General features: G+C 34.2%; 1 pseudogene; it reads right to left on the bottom strand.

Annotated features, from left to right (window-relative positions):
* Positions 1–3,584: 3,584 nt before the first annotated feature.
* Positions 3,585–3,681, bottom strand: LOC138839215 (U6 spliceosomal RNA; annotated as a pseudogene).
* Positions 3,682–7,752: the final 4,071 nt, after the last annotated feature.

Here is a 7,752-nt window from a genome sequence, read left to right on the forward strand (position 1 = left end):
GAGTGGGACATACAGTACAGCCAGAGGCCCAGCTGAAAAAAAGGACGTTGCATGACTGACCCTGCCCCCCAGAGGCAGTGGAAAACATATGCCAGCTGGCCCTGCTGACACAGAATACTCTGGAGGTGGACAAAGATATGGATAGCCAAACTTGGGCTCCAAAGGAAAAGTGGAATATTTAGGTCTCTGACAATTTAAGACTCATTGTAGATACTGATAAGGGGCTAAAGGCAAGATTGCAATGGAGAAACGGCACCATCCGAATATAGGAATAGGCAGACAGGCACTCAGGAAGTGGACAGAGAAAAATGAGGGAAAAATACACACACACACACACACACACACACACACACACACACACACACACACACACACACACACACACACACACACACACACACCAACGGGTAGCCCAAGGTCTCAGCAGTCCTTGAGCACATGAATATTCCAACCCCCAAGAAGATGGCAGTATTGTTCTCTGAACAACTGTAGACAAAACTCAGAGCCTCTCACACATCTGGAATGGCTCCAAACACAGCAGGACATTTCCTACTATACACACAGCTTTTTGACAGAATTTGTTATTTTTTATTTCAGTTTTCTCAAGGCTAGCATTTTATTGCTTATACCACAGCGTCATTTCTATCTTTTGCTCGTTACTTTCAAATCAGAATCTAATGGACTTTTATTCTTGGTCTGCTTTCAAACCACAATCCTCAGATTTCATCTTTCTGATTAACTAGGATTAAAGACATGAGCCATCAGTGTGGCTTCTACTTTTTCCTCTATAGTTATCTAATGCACATACTTAGATAGCAATGTAAACCTGAGAGTATAGAAGCAAGATGTACAGTGATGATACTGTCCTGTCAGAAATTCAAGTTAGTAATGTAAATTTCTTCATAAGACCATAAACAAAAAATACCATGATACTGTGTAAGAGAACTCACTATTGAACATATGAGCTTTAAGAGCTTTCTAATAGATCCATTATTTATTGTTACCTAACATTATTAAAATGTATGAGGCATTAGTAAAATAGAAGTCCTATGCATGACTACATAAATTCATTGTTTTTTTTAAAGACACTTGTTTTCATCTAAAAAAGTAGGCCTGTCTATTGTCTTCATGTGATTTTGATGATTGAAGGTGCTTAGTGAGAAGGTGAAAATGTATTAGTAGTCCTAAACTATCAATTCTCAATTTTTCTTCTTGGAGAATATAATGATCAAAGCAATAGTTCAGAATCAGCAAGCAATAGTTCAGAATCATGCTTCCAGTGCAAGTGGATCACCAGTAAGAAATCCTCAATACCATTTTACCCAAAGTTTTGTCACAGATACAATCTGCCTGCCTTCTCTAGCTGCTTTACTAGCTTGGACCTATTTCTTTATTGTACAGGAAAAGTGTGATTCAACTGATTTCAGTCAGATCTGTTACTATAATTACCCAGGATTTAGATTCTTGTCTGTAATTTGGTCAAAGCTATGTCTCTTTATGTAGGCTACTAAAATGTATTTACTAATTTCAAGTAAATACATAAGTTCTATTTCAATCTTTTAAAAAAATACAATTTTGTTTGCTCTATCAATTGATCAGAGTCATGGATTTTGTGGCTAGCTAGGTCACTGCACATCTCTATCTCTCTTCCTTTCTCTATTTCATGGTTCTCATAGATAATATGTTTGCTCCATAATTATCCTAATTTATTTTGCTTTTATATTTTTGGTTGCATCATTTCAACTTTTTGTTCTGCCACTTCCCAAATCATTTATATAGAAGGCATTATTTCATATTTTCTCATTCCTAGAATAAGATGCACATGAAGATATCACTGGTCCTCATTTTCAGCCTGTACCTTTGAATACGGAGGAACATCTTTCCTCTGTTCTCCATCAATTCCCTACTCTCCAGTTAGAATAATTTCAAATAGTAAAATTAGAAAAAGAGAATAAAAATCATGGTGAAAAAAGATATGCAGAAAATTCACCGGATATTTCTGACCAGTTCAACCAATGTGAACTATTAGGGAAATACATGGAAACCTCATTCCCACTGGCTCTCAAAGTCTCTGGTTAGTCAATTCTTAGGAAGATGAGGAACAGGATGAAAAAGTAAGGAATAGTATCAATTGCAAGACAAAAAATGGAGAAGGATCCAAGTAAATTTCTTCATTGGGCTACTGAAAATATTAAGCTTACAACAGTGCAGAGACTACTTTTCAAAAAGGCCACTCATGTGAATAATAGGGGATGATGATGAGTATACCCCTCTTCATCAGGGAGCCTACAGTGGACACTTAGACATTGTCCATGAGTTGGTGACTCAAGTGGCAAATGCAATAACTGTAGATGGCTGGACACGTCTGCACAGTGTATATATGTGGAATAATACCAGAGTGGCTTCTTTCTTACTTAATCATGATACAGACACCAATGTCAACTAAAGGCCTCTTGACCCCCTTACATCTTGCTGTTGAGAATTGAGATAGCGAAGATACACTGGATCTCCTTCTGTTGAACCATTATATAAAACCAGGTGTGAAGAACAACTTAGAAGAAACTGCATTTGAAATTGCCTAAAGGATAAGTATTTACCACTACCTCTATGAAGTTGTGGGAGGCTGTACAAATTGTTCTCTTAAGTCCTAATGGTCGGGTTAAGTTTCTTAAATTTCAAAAATGCAAGTCCATCCTTTGTGTCCATACAAAATATTTCCACAATCCAAATAAGGGCAATATCTTTTTTTTTTTTTTTTTTGCTCGGTCATGGGGCTTGCACACTGGCCCTGGGCGCTATGCCTGTGTTCTTCAGCTCAAGGTGAGTGCTCTACGGCTTGAGCCACAGCTTCACTTCCAGGTTTCTAGTGGTTTATTGGAGATAAGAGTCTCAAGGACTTTCTTTCCTGGGCTGGCTTTGAACCATGAACCTTAGATCTTAGCCTCCTGAGTAGCTAGGATTATAGGAGTGAGCCACCAGAGCCCGGCAACATCAATACTTACTGTAAAAATTCATGAATTCCGTGGAATTCTTCAAAGTGAATTGCCTGCATTGGATGTCAAAATGTATTCAAGAGTTTTTGTTTATATGTATAATGATTTCTGCAAAGTTTGTGATTTTTTAATCAGAAATAATTTTAACGTATCTGTTGAAATGAGTAGTACAGAAACTAAAGTATTTCTGGTGCTTGTCTGAAAAAGAATATTTTAAAATATTCTATATTCTATGTTTGTATAATGTTCATAATTTATTTTATTCTTTCCTAGATATACTTTGAATTCTATATTATTTTATAATACATAGGTTCATTAATGTGTCCTTTCAGATTGTATTCGATATAGAAAGTCTTAGATTCCTTTTTTTCCTAGGTCCTAATATTATTTTTCTTTGGGATAAAATGACAATTTTGTCTAATTTCAAAAGTTTTGTAAAGTTTATGCTATGTAAACGCCTTTCTGAGGTGAAGATTTAATACACTAATGTCAAACTAAATTTAATTAAAAGGAATTACGTTTGTTGTTACACTTGTTATTTTGTAATCAACTTTTTAATAACTGTTTTTCATTTCTTGCATCTGAAGAATGAAAAATATGGAATACTTCACAAATTTTCATATCATCCTTGTGCAAATGCCATGTTAATCTCTGTAGTGTAATTTGGGAATACGTGCTGCTGAAGCATGTAGTATCTTCTAAATTTAAGTAGTTAATGATGAAATCTTTATACAGGCTTATATCCATGGGTGCCTACTTGGAACAAGGAATCCTTATTGTTCCTAACAATGCTATTATTTCCCTAAAATTCTGTGAATAGGGGAAAAATTATATGTTCAATTAATTGCTCACATTTGCAATTTTTTGTCAATGACAATTTTAAGTCTTTTTCATTTGGAATTTGATCATACTTTCAATAATTTGTAGCTAGGTCCAAAGGTGATGGCTTTTTCAAGTACTTATTGATCCAACTGACTTAGGTTTGTGAAGCTAATGGATTCAAAGTAAGCCTTGCTTACGGGCTACTTCTAACATTCTGCAGCTGACATTTTCCCAAATGAGGTCTTGCTGGCACAAATGTCTACCTGACCCTTTACTCTTCTCCCATGTAGGAACAGACAAATCAGAATATCTTACAATGACAGCATAGTTTGTTTTACTTGAATAAAACTAATCTTAGTTACAAGGATCATAGAGAGATGAACAGTTCAGTCAGAACTGTTCAGACTACAAGGTATTTTATCAAAATATAATTGTTTATTATATCTAACATTTCAAAAATAGCTAAAGCCAAGAAGATGAGAAATTGATCATATGCATAATTACTTAATGTCCTGGCCTGTCTACCATCCAACCAGGCAGGAACTTACCCTACTGCATTTCTATCACCAAATATTTTCATAGTTGCAGGAGAAGTCCAGATGTTTCTCCTAATTATTAGGCCTTAAATTGGTAATGTTTTAATCACAGTGTTTTCTCTTGCCTCCAGGCTGTAAATCTACAAATGGTAAAGCTTTAGGTCCAACTCTATCAAACACTGAGGTAGAGATAATGGAATAATACTTTAAAACAGAGTTGCCTTTGGTACTGTAACCACAACAGAATAATGCAAAACATGTGTCTTTTTCTTATATTATATATAGTTATATATTTTATATTTATATGTGCTGATTTTATATTTCACACAGTGAAACTTACTAGAATTTGTTGATAATTTCACAAATACATTAATATTTATTTATTCCAATAAATAGAATTGGAATACAAATAATTAGGTTTAAAATGTATATTAGAATATAAAAAGTATCAGCGCAATGTCTTTGGTATAAACTTGTGATACATTCTAACTGTTCTTGGTCTTCTGAATTCACATGGTAAAAAAAAAAAAAAACAATGTTTTTATCCGCTAATCTAAAAGGGATTTTACTCTGCTTCTCTGTTTATTGTTTTAACTCGCTGGTCCCAAACTGTTTTTCTCCATATTTCTGAAGCATTCCTACTAATTATTCCCAAATTTTGCTGATAAGATGTCTAACAAATATTATTCTTCTGCATGACACAATGATTCCTAGGATCCCAGGTCCCAATTACCGGCATCATCAGATAACAGAGGCAAGACTTCTCACCAAGGTCCATATAACATGCCAACACAAAGTAATTGAAGATCCATCTCAATTTCTAATTTCCTATATTTCAGGGCCCCAATTCCTTGAGATGCAGGAATTAGCAGTAAGCAATTGTGAAATGCACGGCAACTTAAAATGAAAGATGAGATCACAAAATTTGAGAGTATGTACGACAATTCAAACATTCAACTTACAGATTACCAGCCCATATGATGAACAAGTTCACAAAGTGTCATAAGGTTATTTTTAATACCCCTCCCCTATGATTAATGAAAGATTTTAGTCCTGCATAAGTGTGCCAAAAAGTAGTTCCTGGAAGGATAGATCCATAATTGGTTTACCAAGGCCCAGAAAAATTTACTTAGAGTTCAAATGTAATTCAGAAAAACATTGAGAAGATCCTAAGTGCTTCAAAACACTGGGACTTCAGTACAACATGTTTCAGTGGTATAAAAATGTCACTCTCAAACCAATGATAATCTAGATTTAATCTTCTGAAAGTTATTCCTTTTCAAATTAACTTTTTAAAATCACATTTGCCAAAATAACATTTGACAATAGATGATACTTAGTGACATTACAAGTTTTTCAAGTGTAGGGAGCAAGTTACAATAGAGTTGAATTATTTACCCAGCACTAATGCCAAACACGTTCAACCATTCATTAAAGTGTAGAAATAGTACCACCCACAATTTGTGTTTTTCAGTAGGGGCCTTCCAGAAATGTGTTAAATAGATCAGCCTCCCAAATTTCAAACCCAAATATTAGCTAATAAAGTAAATGTCATCATTTAATAAGGTACATTTTTAAAAGTCACAAGTAGTTGTCTTATCATATGTAATAATATGTTTTCCCTATCTGTCTATCATAGGAAGAAATATGACTTAAGTCTTGAATATGGGTACTCATCAGAGATATGACAAACATAAAATCTGTCTTCTATTTCTATCATATTCCTCTATAGGAATACATTTTAGTTTTCTTCTTTTTCCAAAACTTATAGGTAGTAGAAAATATTATCCCATGTAAAATAAAACAATCACACCATTGTACAAAGCCATTTATAAAAACTGGTAGTTAGGAATACATTCTATGCCAATTTTTTTACTTTCTTTTTGACTAAAGATTAATTTTCCAAATGGATGAGAATAAAATCATGTTTAGGTGCTTCACGTCTCCTGTCTTGAAAATATGAATGAATTATGGAAATATAAGCTGACATCAGTTCAAGCATATGCAGTATGGAAACTCCATGAAATGTACATAAACCTTTCAAAGTATTAATAGACAGTGTAACAGGATGACTATCAGGAAGTTGAAAACAGAAAGGAATTATAGTAAAGACATAGAATGAATGAAAAATGAACAAGGGGCAAGTACAGCTAGAATACTCAATGTATACATATGATAAAGGAAGTGGTAAATCTGAAATAAATCTTGGAGAAGGGGTTGGTTGAGAATGATGGAAGGAGTGACTCTGATCAAAGAGCATTGGACAATTAGATGGATATATTTAATTGTAACACTTGCACAACCTTTTGAAATTCAGTTAAAAACACAACAAAAAAACAAAAACACACAAAAATCACAACCAATCTGAAATCTCTAGAAAGTATGAATATGACCTCCCCAAATTTTAAGCAGTTAATGAAGGAAAGGTCGTCTTGGGAAAAGCAAACAAAGCTGTACAAAGAGAGAAGTTGGGGATAGGGGAGAATTTTGAACAGATTTAAATAGATTGTCTAAGGTTATAAATCACCTACATCTGCTGCAAATATTATATTTCTTCTACGAGTTCTCTGTCTGAACTGTATAATCCAGTCATGAGACACACTTGATAGCTTGTGAAGACAGAATGGAAGAAACAAGATCAAGAACCCATTACTCCACTGGAGAGAAAACAATCCTCTATGTTTTCTCTAATCTCTCTTCACTACTCTTTCTTAATACTTTTAAGTCAATTGATTTTGAATTATATTTTTCCTTCTTTCTTCTGACAAAGTAATTCCTTAAATATTATTTGCCATTTTCTTCTTTCATGCTGTTTAATTGGCCAGCGAGTCTATTAAACTTCCCTCTTGAATTTGCTTGCCACGAAACAACATCTATGTCAATGAGAAGAAATCTAATGTAAAACTTTGTCTCCAGCAAACAGTCCAAGAAGCTGTGATCACAAATATTTGACTGCATTTTTTCTTTTACCTTGAAAGTCTTCTTGTGTCTAAAGTCCCCACAAAAATAAGTACTCCATCACTTTTTGGTTCAATCAATTCTAACCTAAAAGATATATTTTGCTAAGAAGATGGTTAGAGGAAACTGAAAAATACTGCACTTTTATCTTCTATCTTAAGACTCTCCTTAGATACCATATCAGGAACAATGAAGTTATTCTATGCAAAATTATTCAATAGATTATTTTTCTCTTGGTCTTGCATTTGTTCACCAAGATGTATGGAGGAGAGTAGAGTTAAATCACCTATACCTAGGAAGACAGTGTCTGTTACAAAAGGACAATGCTTCTATGTCCTGTTTCTATGTCCTCCTCTTAGCTCTTGCCTGATTTGCAATTAATCACAGCATTTTGGCTTCAAGTCTAGTGAAGCTGAAGGACTATATGGGCTCCACCACTGTTA

Source organism: Dipodomys merriami, unplaced genomic scaffold (assembly GCF_024711535.1).
Source record: "Dipodomys merriami isolate MVZ:Mamm:240054 unplaced genomic scaffold, mDipMer1.0.p SCAF_298, whole genome shotgun sequence".
NCBI lineage: Eukaryota > Metazoa > Chordata > Mammalia > Rodentia > Heteromyidae > Dipodomys > Dipodomys merriami.